The following is a 20,518-nucleotide window of genomic DNA, read 5'->3' as shown; positions in this document are numbered from 1 at the left end:
CCAAACTATTTTGGATATGAAGGACCAAAAACCAAATATCATTGAGAGCTGTGGGCCGAAGATACACAAACCAATCTATTTTAAAATAAAGTTAATTGCCTAATTCATATTATTTTTTTCATAATATTACAAAATAAAACATTACTTAGAATTGTATTAACTAATGCAATATAATCCCATTTATAACACAGTGGAGTTCAATGCTAAATACACTAGTCAAGCTGAATCTGCCTTTGCCTTGATTCACTAACCAAAGTCTCTACATTGTCCTCTATCTGTCATATGTGCATTTGAAACAAAATCTTATTCATTTACACCATTTAAATTGAAATGTTTAATTTCAGATAGCTATTTTGTAGCTTAACAATAAAATAAACAAATAAAAGGTTACATTAAATTTGAAATTACAATCTCTAAACCATTATCATATGGGATGGCTGGCCAAATTAAAGGTAACCACAGGCCATCTTTGGCCCACGGGCCCTAGTTTGGGCATCTGTGGTCTAGATAGTTTCCATGGAGGGGAAAAAAAGTGTTGTGCTAAACCTGTTTTATTCATTTTTATCCACAGCGCCTATAATATGCAGTGCAGAGTTTAAAGAGTAAAGTATTGTTAGTATTTATTTTAGCATTGGAAGCTTATATATATTGCAAAATACAAACCTACACTTGCTAGAAAAAAGCAAGATAGAAATAATATCACACCCATTAATTTGCAATTGCAATAAATAAAGTTGCAATTCCAAGGTAAAGTAATAGAGAATTATACCCTGTAAACTCACAATAAAAAGCAAAGTAGGTCATTTTGCTGCTAAAAGGTGTGTATTCACAACAAAGGTGTTGTTTGATGATGCAGTGACTGGGTTTTTGTAAATTTTAATGAAAATACTGTGCCTTTAAATGTAATAATGCAATTTTTAAAACTTTGTCTGGCTTGCCATGTCCAACAATCTTTGTGTGCAATTTGTACACTCCCCGGGGAAAAGATTGTTTTGGGGAAAACTGACATGATGGTTTTAGACAGAAGCAGACAGAAATGTCTGCATTATACATTTGAATAATGTATTCGGTATGTGAATAATGAGATAGCTCATAATGAAGTCAACAAAACAAAGTGAAGTTTTTGCCTACAGGTCACTAGCTAAAACTGAACTATAGAATCACCTGGTGAACGGGACTGAGGAGAACAACAAGTGATTCACAAGATGTTAACGATAACCGACACAATAAAGCTGTTTAAAGAGCCCCTATTATACATTAAAAAAGGGTCATATTTTAGGGTCTCCAACAACATGGATGATATTCATGCACGGTCAAAAAACACTTTTATTGTCTTATAATATGAATTTATTTTTATCTAATTATCTCAGTGACTCCCATATGATTCGTTCAGTGATTCATTTCTTCCCAAACCCCTCCTTAGCGCGAAGCTAATCTGCGCTGATTGGACAGATGACAGCCTGTTGCGATTGGTCGACAGCGTTCAGCACGAGACAGAGTGAAATGCCCAGCACAGCTTATCAACATTATTGAAGTAGTCAGAGTGCACAGTGTATGTGTGAGCATTTTGTGTGAGCATCTGTTTTTTGCGGGAGTCTCCCGTATTTCAGACCCATCTCCAGCCACCCACATATTTTATTATTTATCCCAGAAAACTCCCTTAAAGGGCACCTATGGTAAAAAATCTACTTTTCAAGCTGTTTGGACAGCCATATGTGCATGTATGGTGTATAGACTGTCATATTGGGGTGATATAAGCACACCCAGTGCTTTTTTTTTTCAATTTAACAACATAAAAAACGATGGACCAATTGGAGCGGTTTTCAAACCGACCGCAACTTTACGTAGGAGAGCGGTCCCCCCGCCCACCAATATTGATTGACAGGCGCGTCATCATATCCTCAGTTTGTTGATTCACGTCCGCCATTTTCAGCGTGAGTCGAAGCGATATCACTAAAGAAAACACCCTTGCTCTATTTTTAGACGCAAGGCTCATTGGGCTCAACACAAGAGCAATATTCTCCACATTATCGCTCTAATCGGAATTATTGGTTGTATCTTTAGGTAGGTTTGCAAACATGTGTACTTCTCATCGAGTCTTCCTTATACTTCAGCCGTTAGTATTTCTTGCGTTCCCAGAAGCTCCCTGTGATCTTAACTAGCATGCGTTTTAGAATTCTAAACATACTGTAGGTTTCTATCAGGGTACACTCAAGTCGACGGCTGGGACAATTCGGGACACTTCATGTTTCTGCCGCGCCACAGAGAGTGTCTGGTGTGCCGTGTCGCGGCTTCGAGCGGCGCATCCGGTGCCTCAGTCAAAGTTAATTCAGTGTGCGTGGTTATTAGTTTCTGTGTACAAGCTCGGCACTTGAAACTAGCACACAGTTGGCTGTAAAACTGTACAGAGACACAAATAATTTTGTACTCTCTGCTTGGTCTGTGTCAGAGTCGTACATGTACGACTAAATGCTAAACCTCTCACTCCAACACACCCATAAATCAGCGAACTGTGGACACGCCCCCAACATGACACTTTTTAACACATTATAATAAAAAAAATCTGAATTGTGTTTTAAACTGAACCTAAACTGGCACAATTAGAAGAACCATAATATTAATATTAAATCTTAAAAAAGGAAAACTATGTGCCCTTTAATTTCATTTTGTCTTCCTCTTTTTCTTTGCTACTGTTTGTGGGCAGGGCCGCAGGTTTAAATTTTCCCAGGTTTGTGCGTGCAACACAGTTGGGTGGAGCTTAAGTTTCGTATCGACGTCACGCCGAAACGGCTAAAGACTTGTTATCAAAACGATTCATTTGAAGCACTTTGAGTCAACTCTTTTATAAATGAATCAATAGTTTTGAACACTGTGCACTTTTAGATTTAAGCCTTAGCTGGATATTTCACTTCACTTAGAGCTGTGTTACACACTACATGGAAGGTCATTCCATGATACAAAACCCATAATAGGGACAAAACCCATAATAGGGGCTCTTTAATAAAAAATTCCAATCTAGTTAACAAGTTGAGTAGGCTTGATGCTTGTGCATCGCTGATAACAACATAAAAAACATAAAATACTGTATATATACTCACAACAAACAAAACTGCATGTTTTGAAAAATAAAAGAAACACACAGGGTTGACATTCTGTCATATCACTATCTTTTTATTTCTTTTTAAACAGATATTTATGACTTGAGACATGAATTTTGTATATTCCCCAGCCTGTCTGCATTCAACCTGCTGTCTGCATTCCATACAAGAAACTTTTTATATTTTTCAAGTTCATGTTTGCCAACATTAATCTCCTAACTGTATTCTATCATTTTGTTTGTTTGTCAAAAAAAGCAGATAGTTATAGTGGCACATAATAGCGCACAAGGGGGCACATAATCTAAAAAAAACATTTTGAATTGGGAAAATCTTTTATTGACAATGTCTCAATTCTAAAATGTTAACTCACAATTGTGAGCTAAAACTTTTGAGTTTTAATCAAAAACGTCAGAATTGTAAGGTATAAACTCAGAATTCAATTCAAATATGTCAGAATTTTGAGATAAACTTAAAAAAAGTGTGATGAGTCTCTATTCTTCCTGCTTTGGCTGGCCAGTAGGTGGGACTAGGAGACTCATCAGCAGAATTTGGAACACCTATAAATCACTAACAATGTTGACTTGTGGTGTTTGCTTGCTCCCGGTTGTTTTGTTTTATATTTTGTTTGTTTCTAGCTTTGGTTAACGGTTGATTTTTGCTAGCCTAAGTTCAAGCATTTGATTATTTCTATTTTTCCTATTTGTTTATTCTTTAATGTTTAAATAAAATATTTTTTTGGCACCAAACCATCCTGTTTACGTCCTCCTTTAATTTTGGCAATAAAATGAAAATAAATAAAATATATATATATATTTACTTAACAATATTCATTAATTAAACAAACTTATTACCAAATTCAACTTACGGACGAGCCCCCATATTTGACACTGCTCGGCTCAAAAGCCATGACAAGTTAAAGGAGGACATAAACAGGATCGTTTGGTGCTGAAAAAAGCATTTTATTTAAACATTAAAGATTAAACAAATAAGAAGAATAGAAATAATCAAATGCTCAAACTAGAAAAATCAACTGTTAACCAAAGCTAGAAACAAACAAAACACAAAATAAAATAATTGGAAGCAAGCAAACAACACATGCCAACATTGTCGGTGATTTATAAGGGGGAGGACAGGCGTTCCGAATTCTGCAGATGAGTCTCCTAGTCCCACCCACTGGCCGGCCAATGCAGGAATAATAGAGACTCATCACACGAGCCTATAATTAAGAGAAATTTTCGAAATTTGGAAGAATTTAGGATTGTGAGAATGTAGGATTTCTGAGAAACGAAACTAAATTGCAAAATTCTGAACAATTCTTTATCAATTTTCTTGTAAAAAATGTCAGAATTGTGAGTTATGTACTCATGAACGCAAGTAAAAATGTCAGAAATGTGAGTTTTATATACTCATAAACAGTATATAAGTAAAAATGTCAGAATCGATTGATTGATTGATGTGACTGTAATGGTTTTGTCAGGAGGCATCAAAGCGGTTTCAGACCAGTTTGCTGGATTCCAATTTAATTTTTATGTGATACAATTGGGCTCAAAGCTAGAGTTAATAAAATATAATTGTCATTTTATGAAAAGCACTATGTGCATGATAACTCTAATATAGCTATAACTATTATAACTTCAAATGTGTGTATGTGTGTGCATGCCCACTTTTCCTCCAGGTCCACTTAGGGAATTAATATTTCATGCATTCACAATTATCTTAATCGTCTGCAATCTGCTTGCGAATGGTTCTGTCTTGCCTTTAAAAGTATTTGAAGTCATGAAACATTTAGCTGCTTGCATATTAATGAATCGTCTGATCATTAAAACCAAGTGCAAGAAATGTACAAAATCCTACATAAAATGATACTCTCATATTTACACGAAGAGAGTGTCTCTGTTTTCTGTAGATGAATCAAATGTGTCATAAAAGCAGCAGATGTGTATGTGTGTGTGTGTGTGTGTGTGTGTGTGTCTGTGTGTATAGGCTGTTTGATGGCTCTAGTCTCAGCCCTTGTTTTAGCAGGGCTCTCTGTTGAACCGTGACTCTGCTAATGACATATATTGCTGCTGGTTTTTGCCCTGTAATTCCACCTGATGGACGGTAATGACGCTGAGAGACTCCATCAGTGTCATGCCTGGGTTATCTGTATGGATCCCGTCTGGCAGCCCGCACCATTATCGGCCCGGCTGTCATCATTAACGCCGCTGCAGAGATGCACTACAGCCGGACGCCATAGATAGACTGAATTATGCAGGCCGTTCTGGCCAAGTACAACCTGCAACACTCCCTATGTTGAGTTTATAACATGCAAACAGGGAGCTGGTGGTTCTGGTTTCTCTGCATGCAAGCAAAATATTAGAGCAGTGGCGTAGGGTGAGAAGGCGAAAGGGTCGGGGGTGAGAGCGGAAATGAGAATGGGCTGTTTTTTTATCGGTCAATCGGAGCGTCAATCAGAAAGCTTATGTCTATGGATGAGCTGTTCATTTCATGTGGCCTAGTCTTGGATTGGCAGATGTTTGAGTGTCAATGGAGAGACTAGGCATGGGACGATTACCGTTTTTAAAGTTTACCGCTGTTTGGAAAAATCAAGGTTTTAAAACCGTCAAAATTTTCTGTAATACCGTTCCTAAGGTATCTGTAAGATTATATATATATATATATATTTATTTATTTATTTATTTTATTTATTTATTTATTTATTTTTTTGGCAACAGTATCTCCAGCAAAAAAGAAATATCCAAAGATGCCGCTTTAAATTGTAAATAAATCTGTGTTTTTGAAACTAATGAAGACAGCAGAAGTCAATGATTCATTTGAATAATTTAGCCTGACGTTTACTGTTCCAAAATATTCTAAATCTTTCAAAAAATAATATAGACTGTTTTCAAAGGGGGAAAAAGTATGTGTTTTTTACCCAGACATGTAAAAAGAATATATTTTAGAGCAGTAATCACAATACCGTGATACTGTGAAACTGTGATATTTTATCCAAGGTTATCATACCGTCAGAATCTGATACCGGCCCATGCCTAGGAGAGACTAGTGTACTTTGGCTATAATGGGGTTTAAATATGAAGGAGTTGTCTGACCAATTGTCACTTTGATTGTAGGTAGGACTGGGTGATTAATCAAAGGCAATTTTAATGGGCATTTTGGCAGTAAAGCTAATTCTAGTATAATTCTAGCACATGCTTTCACATGGAGCAACATAAAGAGCCATAGTTCACTGAGAAGGTATACAGTATAACGAACAATAATGAAATAATCATTCTGTGATGATGACAGCTGTTTGTGTCGCTTCGGAGTGAACTCTGGCTCTGTGTAGTAAATGCTGCACATGAAAATACACCATTTAAAGGGATAGTTCACCCAAAAATGAACATTTACTTAAGTATTTACTCACCCTCAAGTGGTTATAAACCTTTGAGTTTTTCTTCTGTCGAACACAAAGGAAGATAGATGAAAACCTGTAACCATTGACTTGCATAGTAGGGAAAACCAATATTATGAAAGTCAATGGTTACAGGTTTTTCAGCTTTCCTCAAAATATCTTCCTTTGGGTTTAACAGAATCAAGGAATTCGGTAACAATTTAATTTAAGGTGACGACATTACACATGTTTCATACACTTACTATTGTAATTACAACGAATTACCCATAATTACATGTAATTACCCTAAATCCACCCCACATTCCTACCCTAACCATATAGTAAGGACATGTAATTAATTAAAGTTACTCAGTGTTCAAAAGAATAGTTTAATGGTATATATAAAAGAATAGTATAATGTCATCATCTTAAAATGAAGTGTGAACTATGACAGCTATTCCATTTTTGGGTGAACTATCCTATTAAAACCATGTTTTTACTCCAAACTCACTTCTTAACTTCAGTCGAGTGTTTGAAATTAGGCCCAATCCCAAATCCACCCCTTAGCCCTTGCCCTTATCCCTACCCCTTGTTTTGTGCATTCCCGCTAAATTTAATAATAACTCCTGTACAGCAGTCCTGCAACATTCTGACACTCGATGACACTCAAATATCCTGTCAGAAAAGTCTTCACTGAAAAATTTGCCTTCATTCATTTTTGTTTTCTGTCTTCAACACATGATTTATTTTCAACACATTTTTAAACATAATAGTTTAACTAATTTCTAATATCTACTTTTTTATCTTCTCCATGGTGACAGTCAGTGCATCACATTTCACTAGTTATACAGTATATAACATTTACCCCCCCCCAATCTAATATCTAATAAAGCAAATCATTTGATTACTGATAACCATGTAAACATAGACACAAGCCCCAGCCCTAGAAAAAATGAGTTCAGTATTTTTCTGACAGCCTTTCCACAGGTTAGTAGTAAGCTAATGTAATTTCATAATGCAAATCTTAAACTCTAGCTAACCAACAAATGATCAAAGGAAATATATTAATGTAATTCAAATATATAAAATATGAATTGATGTTTACTTTAAACTTTAATTCAATTGTTCTATTAATCATTTATTTTTTTAAAGATTTTTTCAAATAAAAGATTTTCTAGAGTCATCCACCATAATTTTGTGGCTCAAAAGTATCGAAATAACCCCAAAAGATACCCAACCCTAATTGGGATTGGGCCTAAATCCTTCTGTGAGATGATTACATAGTAGTGTGATTTATTAGTCACTCTGACTTAATGAAATCAGTTACTGTAAATATTCTGGTTATCAGGCAACTTAATGGGGATTTCCTGAGTTTTCTTCTATTTGGAGTTTCCACACGAGGGAGCCCTTCTGGCCTTCAGAAGAGATTTATTAATGAACACACAACCTTTCTTCCCTGACAAGATGTGCATGATAGTTGCAGGTATGATCTTGTTTGAGATGTCATTGTGAATAATCATATGTACCAGACCAAATCAGAACATGAATTTTGGTGCCTCTTAGATGCCTGAACTGTTAATTGAAATAATTGTCCTCTGGGGCTGCACGGATGTAAAAATATCCGTAGTTACTGCAATTATTGCTTCCCACACATTGACTTTACTTGGGAGGCCCACCCAGGTATATTAACAGCCACCCAAGTATATTTATTTTTTTAATAATGTCATCCTTTTACACTTTTTTGTATCCGCCCAAAAACCAAACATCTGTGATTGATTAACCAGTGGAAAATCTCATCTCGCCCTACACATTTCCTACTTCTTGTTGTGTGTGCGCGAGAACTGTCAACACTGCGTCGCCCCATTTATTTCTCATTTGCTGTATATTTTTTTAAAGCTTGATGACATTGATATGTTACATATTTTACACAAATCTATCATGCTTTGGCTATACTGTACAAAATGTCAGCAGCACATTTTTCCTGCCAGTGGGTGCACATGGCTCCTGAATAGTTTAAAAGTAAAACAATTAGTGTATTTCTTTTTTATTTCAACAGTATTTTTTTTAAACTTCAACCCTCTGAAAAGAAACCAAGTATAACAGTATCATAATACATAAAAATATTGATAAAAATAACTTTTTTTGTTGCATATAGGTAACCATGTGCCGTGCGTATGTTTTACTCCGGCTACCTACCTGTGGGAAGCACTGGCGTTCATGGGGTGTCAGAATGAGCTGAAATGTATTTTTTCATGAGACATTTTACATGAACGTTGAAGAGCTATGATGATGAAAATTCAAGACATCTTGTAATAATGTCCATTTTGTTTGCACATTACATTTGTTTTAGAATTTAAAGCACAAATCATTGTTACAAAACTATGCTTAGTGTGTGACTAGCAACTACACATCCTCTGATGGCAGTAGGTGGTCTAAAGTTTTCACCTTGCGGTTCAGGGCTTCCGTATTGTTTTCAGTAAATATCGAAAATCTTTTTTTCAGACAGGCCTTTGTAAAATTAAAGTTTAAATGGCTTGAAACGGTTTAATTTATTTGTATTGTATATACCTAAATTGTTAAAGCATTTGTTTGTTTTATATTGGATTGTTTATTTAATGTGGTTTTATTATATCGGATATTTGTAGCCTAATTCTTTAAACGATTTCGATATAAGCTATTTTATCTAGATTTGACACTATTGTATTGAGCCTACAAAAGCGGACACATAATTTGTAAAGTTTTATGTCTTTCTGTTGTATTCATATTTTGTATTATCTCCTAAATAAATGAATGAAAAAAGAAAGAAACCCAGCCGCTTGCGGCATCAACAGATCTCTGAAGCGAGCGCTCTTTCGGCCTGTATCTCTCACACACATGCATCAAAACACAACATTTAAATATTTTCTAAAAACAATAAACAAAGGAGGAGTTTTAAAATATTGTTTATTTGGATACAATGATATTAATCGAATCGTGCAAACAGAGCATTTTTTGGTGAGCAAAACCATCAGAAACTACCTTTAAATTACTTTGTCTTCATTTATGATTTAATTAATCTGTTTGTAAAAAGCTCTATTTGCAAGATTTGATTAATATCCTGGTTGTAACGCCATACCAGCAGAGGGAGCCCTCGCCCGACTACTGACTCAGCTCCCTCTGCGGCTACTTCCTGTTTGTGCTGTATTTCAGTGAGTGCTCAGGCCATGCTTCTTTGCCAGTTTACCTGCCTTACCAAGCGTTGTTCCAAGTGACTTTCATGACTGCTTTTCTGTGTATGACCCTGCCTGCCTTGTTCACTTACGTTCTCTGTCTTTGCCCTTTTCATCTGTTTTGGACTGATTGTTGTGTTACTGAACTTCTGCCTGCTCTTATACTACGTCGTCTGGATTTGCCCTTGTGTTTGTTGTTTGAATTGGACTGCTTTTATGTTGCCGACTCTCTGCTTGTTTTCTCGTTGATGTCTCTGCCCAACCCCTTAAATAAACTTCTGCACATGGATTCTAACACAGCCTCAGCCTCCATGTTACACTCGTATCCAAGTACTTTATAAATAGTATTTATTTTAAAATAATAAAATTATAATAAACTCTGCTGTTTATTGTTTTTAGAAAACATCTAAAGTCTTTTTTCAGATAGGCCTTTGTTAATTCATTTATATTATACTGTATATTCCTAAATATAATCCTTATAGCTTTTTTTTTGTTTTATGTTGGTTTATTTAATGTTTTTATTGTATGCGATATTTGTATATCTTTAAATGATTTCAATATTGCTTAGGATATTTTATCTAGATCTATGAAATTATGTCGAGCCCTCAAAAGTGGACACGTAATTTGTAACATTTTTGTGTTGTATTAATTATGTGAATACAAACATGTATACATTATCTCCAAAATGAATAAATAAAGAAACCCAGACGCTCGAGGCATCGGGGGAGCTGAATCGAGCGCTCGCACACAAATACTGTCCATGCATCTACATGTAAACACGCATGACAACTAAGTCAATGGAAAAGCGGTTGTTTCTTGCACCACCTGGTGGCTATTGCGTAAAGCACAGAAATGTTTTTTTTTTTTTAATGAAAAGGCGGCCTTTACAGCCACAGTAAACCGTGTGACTGCGGGTGACAAATTGCAGTACTGGGCGTTAAGAAACGTGCGTTCTCAGTAGCCATATCTGTAGCTAGTTAAACTGTAGAAAAAGGTTTGCACTTGAGCATAGAAATAAAAACTATACAATTTTGATTGCACAGTAAACAGGTGTGTGTGACAGAGAGCTATCTTTTTGTGTCTTTAAAAAAAAAAGACACTGGTTCAGGCACTGGTATGGTTTAAAAACTATTGATATGGCACTGGTAAAAAAACAAAAACAAAACATTACCAACCCTATTCAGTTGAAGTCAGAATTAATATCACAGCGTACCAGACTTATGTAATTATTATGTAAACACAACTTATTTTTTTTGCAAGACAGATGGCATTTAAAACCAAATAACAACAACTATGAACCTCGACATCCAAAATGACTAAAGCCAGCCAATCAGATCACAGCTTATAATTTTGAGAAAGGTATAGTAAGTGTTTGGGATGAGTGCTTGTAATTATTGATGTTATTTGGCTGTGCAGGAGTTGACCACCACATCAGACTTCATGCTCAAGTTATCTGGCCCAGAGCACCAGAGCGGGGCGTCCACATGACCTGTGTCAGCGCACCTGAACCGTGACTCTTAAAGACACAAAGAGGCCTCTGGTCTGCGCTGAGCAACACCTGCGCTTCTCTTGTCAGTTCTGAGCTACGGTGCTGGAGTGGATATGGCTGTGAGCTGCTGTCATCAGTCTGTGATGTGCGAGACGCTGAGCTCTGCCAGATTACTGGACTACTAAAGCATCTGTGCTGCTCTGGAGACGTCATCTTCAGAGCTTTCCCCTTGCCACAGACATACAGTAAGACAAATAAGACAAATGAAAATGTTCAATTAAGACATTCATTCTTATTATATATTCTCTGGTCTTAGTGACCTGTGACCTTATTAACTACCCTCCCACTTACTTTTTTACATGTATATCAGACCGATGAGTATTCCTCAGTGTATTCATTATGAACATTTTATAAAAATATATAAATAAAGAATATTTGCTTTCTAATATTTTTTTTTTTTTTGTAAAACTCTCAATATGCGACCCAATATATATAATAGTGTAAGAATATTTTTCAACTATAATCCCTACAATATAAAGTCCCTTTAAGGCCAGTAATTTCAATCTGTGTCCATCTTTGAAAAGCCTCTCGGTCATGCAAGTGTAGCTCTTTTTGAATGGGGAAATTATACAAAACTGTTTGCCAAGCTCCCTATTACATTACATTTCAGATTTGGAATCACTAATTAAATTTAATAACTAACTCGTAATTTCTCATGCCATTCTCTTGGGCATTGGCTGCAGCATGAGTCTATTCTCAAAGTTTACCCACAGATTTCTGTATTGTAATTCTCTGTTCATTGTTAATACAACCTGTATATAATGTTCATAGTACATCCATCTAAAAATATCACCATAGTATTTCTATAATAGGACTTTTATAACTTATCCTGGACTTGCTGCTATTGCACTCCTTGTTAGACCTACACTGCATTTCGTTGCCTTGTACTTGTACATGTGTAATGACAATAAAGTTGAATCTAATCTAATCCAATCTAATCTAAAAAAAAATATTCTAAACATTCAAATCTTGAGAAAATAGTATTTTTGAGGGGGTTTGGGCTAATGTACAAATGCATCTAAAGGGAACATATTCACACAAATCTCCTTTATGGCTGTTTCTGGAGGACTTGATTAGACATCGTCCTGTCAATTACTACTGTAAGAATCAATAACTTGCATCAATCGGCATTTGTTTAGATTTTTTTTTGTGGAAATTTCAAACTTATTCCTGATGGCAAATTTCCTCCATGACAATGACCTCATTGTTTCTAAGTTTGTGGGCATTCATGGGGTTGTCGTCATGTGATTGTGTTTAAATGGTGGAGGCAGGAGTGAATTTAAGATTATGAGGAAAGACTATACCTTACTATAATGCAGTGTCACCGCCACTTTAAGATGGATCTATCTATCTATCTATCTATCTATCTATCTATCTATCTATCTATCTATCTATCTATCTATCTATCTATCTATCTATCTATCTATCTATCTATCTATCTATCTATCTATCTATCTATCTATCTATCTATCTATCTATCTATCTATCTATCTATCTATCTATCTATATATATATATATATATATATATATATATATATATATATATATATATATATATATATATATATATATATACTACCTGACAAAAGTCTTGTCATCGATCCCAGTTGTAAGATCTGTAGAGTGGACGGAAACATCAACAGCCTGAGGTATCAAGACATTTGTGCTGGCCATTGCATTACAAACCACAGGAGAGGGCAAATTCTTCAGCAGGATAACACTTACTCTTATACTTCAGCCTCCACATCAAAGTTCCTGAAAGCAAAGAAGGTCAAGGTGTTACAGGATTGGTCAGCCCAGTCACTAGACATAAACATTATTGAGCACGTCTGGGGTAAGATGGAGGAGGCATTGAATATGAATCCAAAGAATCTTGATGAACTCTGGGAGTCCTGCAAGAACGCTTTTTTTGCCATTTTAGATGACTTTATTAATTATTTAATAAAGTTATTTGAAAAGTTATTTGAGTCATTGCAGAGATGTATGGATGTAGTCCTCCAAGCTCATGGGAGTCATATACAATATTAATTCTTTTTCCACTGCACCATGACTTTATATTCTATACTGAACATTATTTCTGTTAAGTGACAAGACTTTTGTCTAAGCAAAGTCAGACCTTACTGTCCTAATGAAATAATTAAAAATCAAGGCATGATCATATTTCTTTTTGGTAAAATAAGCTTTAATATCTGTAAGTTTGGACGATTTTGAAAACAATAGTTTTGAAAATTGGTTGAGATTGCAAAAATGAGAAAGAGTGCCCTGACAATGAAAATCTAAACCCTTCTGAGGCTGGAACAAAAATCATTTGTAACTGTTTTTGGAAAAATTATTTACTTTTGTTTGATTCTTATTAACAACATTGACAACAGTAGATATGATATATTATTCTGGTGCTAGTTGAATACACAAATCTAATATACTGTATACGTGATTTCTTTCCCAGCTGTTACAGTACATTCACAGACATTATGATGTCAATTTTTTGTGTGTGAACAGGCCTTTCGACAGCTTGAAAATGACATTTTATTGATTAAATTACAGTAAGCCCTGTATGTGTATGTTGGCAGACACCATGAATTATGAATTATGGGATGCCCCAATACTGACTGAGCAGTCCCAATATACCTCTCCGAATAACATTTTAACGAGCAGATAAAAGGGATCATTTGCAACTCACTTATCCAACTTTGATAGACAGCACACACTTCTCTTCTCTGTCACATCAATGTTGAACTTCTAAATTAATCTGTCTGACTTTTTTCACTGCTGAAGAACTGCTTGTTGTCTCTATTCTGTTCTGAAAGATTTCTCATGCCGTTCTCTTGGGCTTTGGCTGCAGTCTGAGTCTGTTCTCAAAGTTCACCCAGAAATTTCAATTCTGTCATGATATATTCATCCTCTTGTCATTACAAACCTTTGTAATGTACTTTCCTCTGTGGAACACACACATATGCACACTGACACAAGGATGATGGAAAGACATTTCTTAAAAATATGTTATTTTGTGTTGCAGATGCTTCTATCTTTTCTGAATCAGGTTTAGAAATAAAAAAGAAAAACATTATTATGTTAGCTTGAGAAAGTGAACATAAAGTAATGCTGTTTAAGTTTTAACTGCTTGAGAATGCAAAGTACTGTTTTTTTTTTTTTTTATTTAAAGGGCACCTATAGTAAAAAAACTACTTTTCAAGCTGTTTGGACAGACATATGTGCATGTGTGGTGTATAGACCATCATATTTGGGTGATATAAGCACACCCAGTGCTTTTTTTTTCAATTTAACAACATAAAAAAAGGTGGACCAATTGGAGCGGTTTTCAAATCTACCGCTACCTGACGTAGGAGAGCAGTCCCCCCGCCCACCAATATTGATTGACAGGCGCATCATCATATCCTCAGTTTGTTGATTCACGTCCGCCATTTTCAGCATGAGTCGAAGCAATATCATTAAAGGAACACCCTAGCTCTATTTTTTAGATGCAAGGCTCATTGGGCTCAACACAAGAGCAATATTCTCCACATTATCGCTCTAATAGGAATTATTGGTTGTATCTATAGGTAGGTTTGCAAACATGTGTACTTCTCATCAAGTCTACCTTATACTTCAACCGTTTGCATTTCTCGCGATCCCAGAAGCTCCCTGTGATCTTAACTAGCATGCGTTTTAGAATTCTAAACATACTGTAGGTTTCTATCAGGGTACACTCAAGTCGACGACTGGGCGCCGCGGACCGCTGCAGAAACCTATGTTTAGAATTCAAAAATGCGCATCCGGTGCCTCAGTCAAAGTTAATTTAGTGTGCGTGGTTATTAGTTTCTGTGTACAAGCTCGGCGCTTAAACCAAGAATACAGTTGGCTGTAAAACTGTACAAAGACACAAATGATTTTGTACTCTCTGCTGTGTCAGAGTCGTACATGTACGACTGAATGGTGATCCTCTCTCTCTCCTTCTCCGTCTGCCTGTCTGTTGCAAACGCAGAGCGGGTGAGCTCATGGCCCCGCCCCCTTGTTACGTTGGCGGGAAGCCGAAACTAATTTACATGTGAAGCAACACACCCATAAATCAGCGAACGGTGGACACGCCCCCAACATGACACTTTTTAGCACATTATAATAAAAAAATCTGAATTGTGTTTTGAACTGAACTTAAACTGGCACACTTAGAAGAACCATAATATTAATATTAAATCTTAAAAAAGAGGTAAACTATGTTCCCTTTAATCTTAGTTTGCTCATCTGAATGATTATGCAACTGCATAGCAACACCCCAGCTACCGCCCCACATACACTATGACAAACACTGACACTGCCCCACATACACTGACAAAAGTCTTGTTGCCTAGTCAAGTTTTAGGAACAACAAATAATAACTCTAGTTGATCATTTGGTATCAGAAGTGGCTTATATGAAAGACAACAGCCTCTAGATTACGCTGCTTTTACCAAAATAAAATATGACCATGCTTTGATTTTTAATTCTTTAATTAGGACAGTAAGGTCTGACTTTGCTTAGACAAAAGTTTTGTCACTTAATATTAATAATAATAATACATTTTATTTGTAATGCGCTTTTCTTAAACTCAAAGCGCTACAAGGCAAAAATACTAGCAATACAAGGCAAGCAAAACAGCACAACAATAAAAGATGCAATAAAACAATACAAATATGAACCATAAGATAGAATAAAAAGTTAACAAAATAATCATCCTAAGTTAAAAGCGACGCTAAAAAGTTGAGTCTTAAGAAGTTTCTTAAAACAGTCCAGAGAGGCAGCATTATTAATGCTGATGGGGAGTGCATTCTACAGTTTAGGTGCACTGTATGAGAAAGCCCTCCCACCCATGGTCTTGAGTTTACACCGTGGCTGATATAAGGCAAGTCCCGATGCAGAACGAAGACTGCGGGCTGGGGTGGCGAGAGTCACCAGGTCACAGATGTAACCGGGTGCTAGCCCATGCACTGATTTGAAAGTTAAAATCAAGGTCTTAAAATCAATCCGTGGTTTAAAAGGAAGCCAGTGTAATTGTTGTAGCACAGGAGTAATATGGTGATGTGATGATGTGTGTGTCAGAACCCGTGCAGCGGAATTTTGAATATATTGTAGTCTTCTGAGAGAACTTGTAGGTAAACCCCCAAAAACTGACTTACAAAAATCAAGACGTGATGTGATAAAGGCATGGATAAGCCTCTCTGCATCAGGTCGTGAGAGAAATGGTCTAATCCGTGCAATATTGCAGAGATGAAAGAAGGCAGTTTTTGTTAAGTGTTTGAAGTGGGAGTTAAAACTGAGCTGTGCATCAAAGAACACTCCAAGGTTACGCACACTTAACAGAAATAATGTACAGTATAGAATATAAAGTCATGGTGCAGTGAAAAAATAAATTATATTGTGTATGACTCCTATGAGTCTGAAGGACTGCATCCATACATCTCTGCAATGACTCAGATAACTTATTAATAAAGTTATCTGGAATGGCAAAAAAAAAACATTCTTGCAGGACTTCTTGAGTTCATCAAGATTCTTTGGATTCATCTTCAATGCCTCCTCCTTCATCTTACTGACATCTTGCTCAATAATGTTCATGTCTGGTGACTTGGCTGGCCAGTCCTGGAGCACCTTGGCCTTCTTTGCTTTCAGGAAGTTTGATGTGGAGGCTGAAGTATGAGGAGAGCTATCCTGCTGAAGAATTTGCCCTCTTCTGTGGTTTAAAATGTAATGGGCAGCACATCTTGATTCCTCAGGCTGTTGATGTTGCCATCCACTCCACAGATTTCTCACACACCCCTATACTGAATGTAACCCCAAACCATGATTTTTCCTTTACCAAACTTGATTTATTTTGTGAATATCATGGGTCAATGCGGGTTCCCATAGGTCTTCTGCAGTATTTGTGATGATTGGGATGCAGTTCAACAGATGATTCATTGGAAAAATCTGCCTTCCGCCACTTTTCCAAATGATCAACTAGAAGTCAAGATATTATTTGTTGCTCTTACAACTGGGACCGATGACAAGACTTTTGTCAGGTAGTGTATTCTAATAACTTCACAGCAACACCTTAGCAGCTACTTACAATAGCTTGTAACTACATAGAAGCAAGCACAGAATACCTACACTGTAAAAAGTGAAAAGGGGAGTAAAACCAACTTGCAACTGTTATGTTAACTTAACTACACATTGGTATATATTATACACATAGTTTGTTTACTTAATAATTTTAAGGCAACGGGTTTACTCATTTTTTTAAGTAAAGACAACTAAATGCTATAAAAGCAATGCATTTACTTTCTACAGTGTAGTCATTACATAGCAACACCCTTACATCCACCCAGGATAGCTCACTACATACTCTCTCAGAAATAAAGGTACAAGAGCTGTCACTGGGGTGGTACCTTTTTAAATGACATATTTGTAACTAAAGCATCATTAATAATATCTTAAGGCTCAATCTTAGTACCTAAACAGTACAAAATGTACCCCTTGAAATTTTAAGGTACTAAAATATAGGGATGTCCCGATCAGTTTTTTTGCCTTCGAGTCATTTGATTTTGAGTATCTAACAATACCTAAACCTGATCCGATACTTCAATAATACATTAAAAAATAAGGAGGGATGAGGCTGAATCCAGCTTCTTATTCCCAGCTTCTTATTGACTCTATCCGGTCCACCTTAAAAACCGCGACACTTACGTTTTTCAGCTTCTTATTCGCGCACAAGAAAACACACTAAGCAAGGGCTTATTATGCGGTCCTGGCACCATCTTGTAGATAGACAACGTCAACCATCTTTGGCCGCCGACGAGCTCTCTCAGAAATTGTAAATATTTTAAAATAGGCACTATTCTTACAAATAAACTGCATAGTTGCAATCTAAACAACTATATTCTCGACTAAAAAAGCCTCAAAAGTACATTTTGTTGCCTAATAGCAGTAACATTTGTCAAACTGTAGCGTCTCAGCTTGTTGCTGGCTGTATGTGGGCGGAGTAATACACAGTGAAGGGTAAAGAGGCCTTTGTGTGATGTTACTAGCAAAATATCACATGGCAATCAGCCAATCAGATTTAAGAACCAGACAGAACTGTTGTATGTATATATTTTATATATATATATATATATATATATATATATATATATATATATATATATATATATATATACATATATATATATATATATATATATATTTTTTTTTTATATATATATATATATATATATATATATATATATATATATATATATATATAAATAAATAAAAAAAAAAAATAGGGCTGTGCGATAACAAGATATTTGATCGGGGACGATCAAAATTACTGCATGATCCACTTTTTCAGGAAAAATCATTGTATGGCCTTAGGGCTTAAAAACAAAACAAAACAAAAAATTCCATTCAGTTCACTCCGAGCAGAATTTTTTTTTTTTTTCGTTTCTGTTCTTATGTTCATTATTAAATAAAACATTCCGAAAAAAATACCGGTTAATAAAGGTATTTTATCACAAAGTGTTGCAGGGCTCTAGAGTGCCCTAATTTCTTAATGGTGCAACTAAAAAATGATATTTGAAGGGTAAAATTAAAAGAATTTTCGATAAGTATTGTTAATGAAATATTTATAAAATGACCTTGCTTTTGGTTATATCTATACTGGCTTTGCACACTTACGCGTGCTCTCGCTCACCAGCAGCAGCTGATTGACACAGGCTGCTTAAAGGTGCTATACACACAGCCAATCTCCTTAATCCAGTGGCAAGTGCTGAAACATGCAACCAGTTTGTTGCAGATTTGCGTGTTGTTCCTTTTTTATAATGTCTTTTATTTTTTAAATCTCTCAAATTAGGCTAACATAATCTCCCTTTGAGATATTAGTTCAACAATGCTATGTGCTGTAGGCTATTGACCAACACCCCCTGTATACAGTTTACACACTGCAAGTCTACAGTTCTGATGTGTTCTGAATTACATGTTTTAAATGACACTGAGACATGCTATATTTAGTTTTTTATTTTAAAATAAACATTATAACCCAGTACACAGTAAAATAATATTTATTAATGGCCTATTGGCAGCGTATAGCCGTTAAGCTTAAATAGTCAAAGCATGTTTTTTTATTAATAATAAAACAAATTACAAACTGGCCATCTTTTGATTTTATTTCGTCTCCTTATATTTTTATCAAACGAAAAATGCAATGAAGTGTATTTTGGTTTTATTTTATTATAAATTTAATAGCCGTTTAGGCAACACTACTTCTACATAACATTGGCTCTGATTGCGTTTTTACAGATATCCTACAGATAGACTTTTTGGCTGAAAGACATTTCGCAAGGGCTTCAGCTAGTACCAACCTCAGTTTCCCGACATTTCACTGTGACTATTATGCGGATCATATTATATTTGGTTATTTCTTCAGTAGCCTTGTAAATAATGTATTTTATTTATGGAATGTTTATAAGGACTAAGCTTTTCATTTTTTTTTTGTTTTTGTTCCTTTGAAATGTAATTTGTTTCCGTTTTTCTTTTCCGTTCCTTGAACCGGTTCAGAGCCCTGATTAAAATATTCTTAAACATACATGCTAAGAGTATATTTTATATGGGGACATTAGTTTGGTTGTATTGTACCTTTTTAATTAGCAAAATAGTCTTAAAAAAAAACTTGAAAAAGAATCGGGATTAAAAATCGTGAACTGTGATTTCCCCAGAAAAAAACATATTATATTTTTTTCCATATTGCCCACCATTTTCCCCCAGTATATATATACGTATGTATATATACAGTTGAGGTCAGAATTATTAGCCCCGCTTTGAGTTTTTTTCTTTTTTTAAATATTTCCTAAATGAGGTTTAACAGAGCAAGAAAATTTTCACAGTATGTCTGATAATATTTTTTTCTTCTGGAGAAAGGCTTATTTGTTTTATTTTGGCTAGATAATAAAAGCAGTTTTAAATTTTATGAAAGCCATTTTAAGGTCAAAATTATTAGCCCCTTTAAGCTATATATTTTTTTCGATAGTCTACAGAACAAACCATCATTATACAATAACTTGATTAATTACTCTAACCTGCCTAGTTAACCTAATTAACCTGGCGAAGCCTTTAAATGTCACTTTAAGCTGTACAGAAGTGACTTGAAAAATATCAAGTCAAATATAATTTACTGTCATCATATCAAAGATAAAATAAATCAGTTATTAAAAATGAGTTATTAAAACTATTATGTTTAGAAATATGTTGAAAAATCTCTCAGTTAAACAGAAATTGGGGAAAAAAATAAACAGGGTGCCTAATAATTCA

The sequence above is a fragment of the Danio aesculapii genome, chromosome 9, assembly GCF_903798145.1.
Source record: "Danio aesculapii chromosome 9, fDanAes4.1, whole genome shotgun sequence".
In the NCBI taxonomy this organism is placed as follows: Eukaryota; Metazoa; Chordata; class Actinopteri; order Cypriniformes; family Danionidae; genus Danio; species Danio aesculapii.
Note: the sequence above shows the minus strand (reverse complement) of the source record.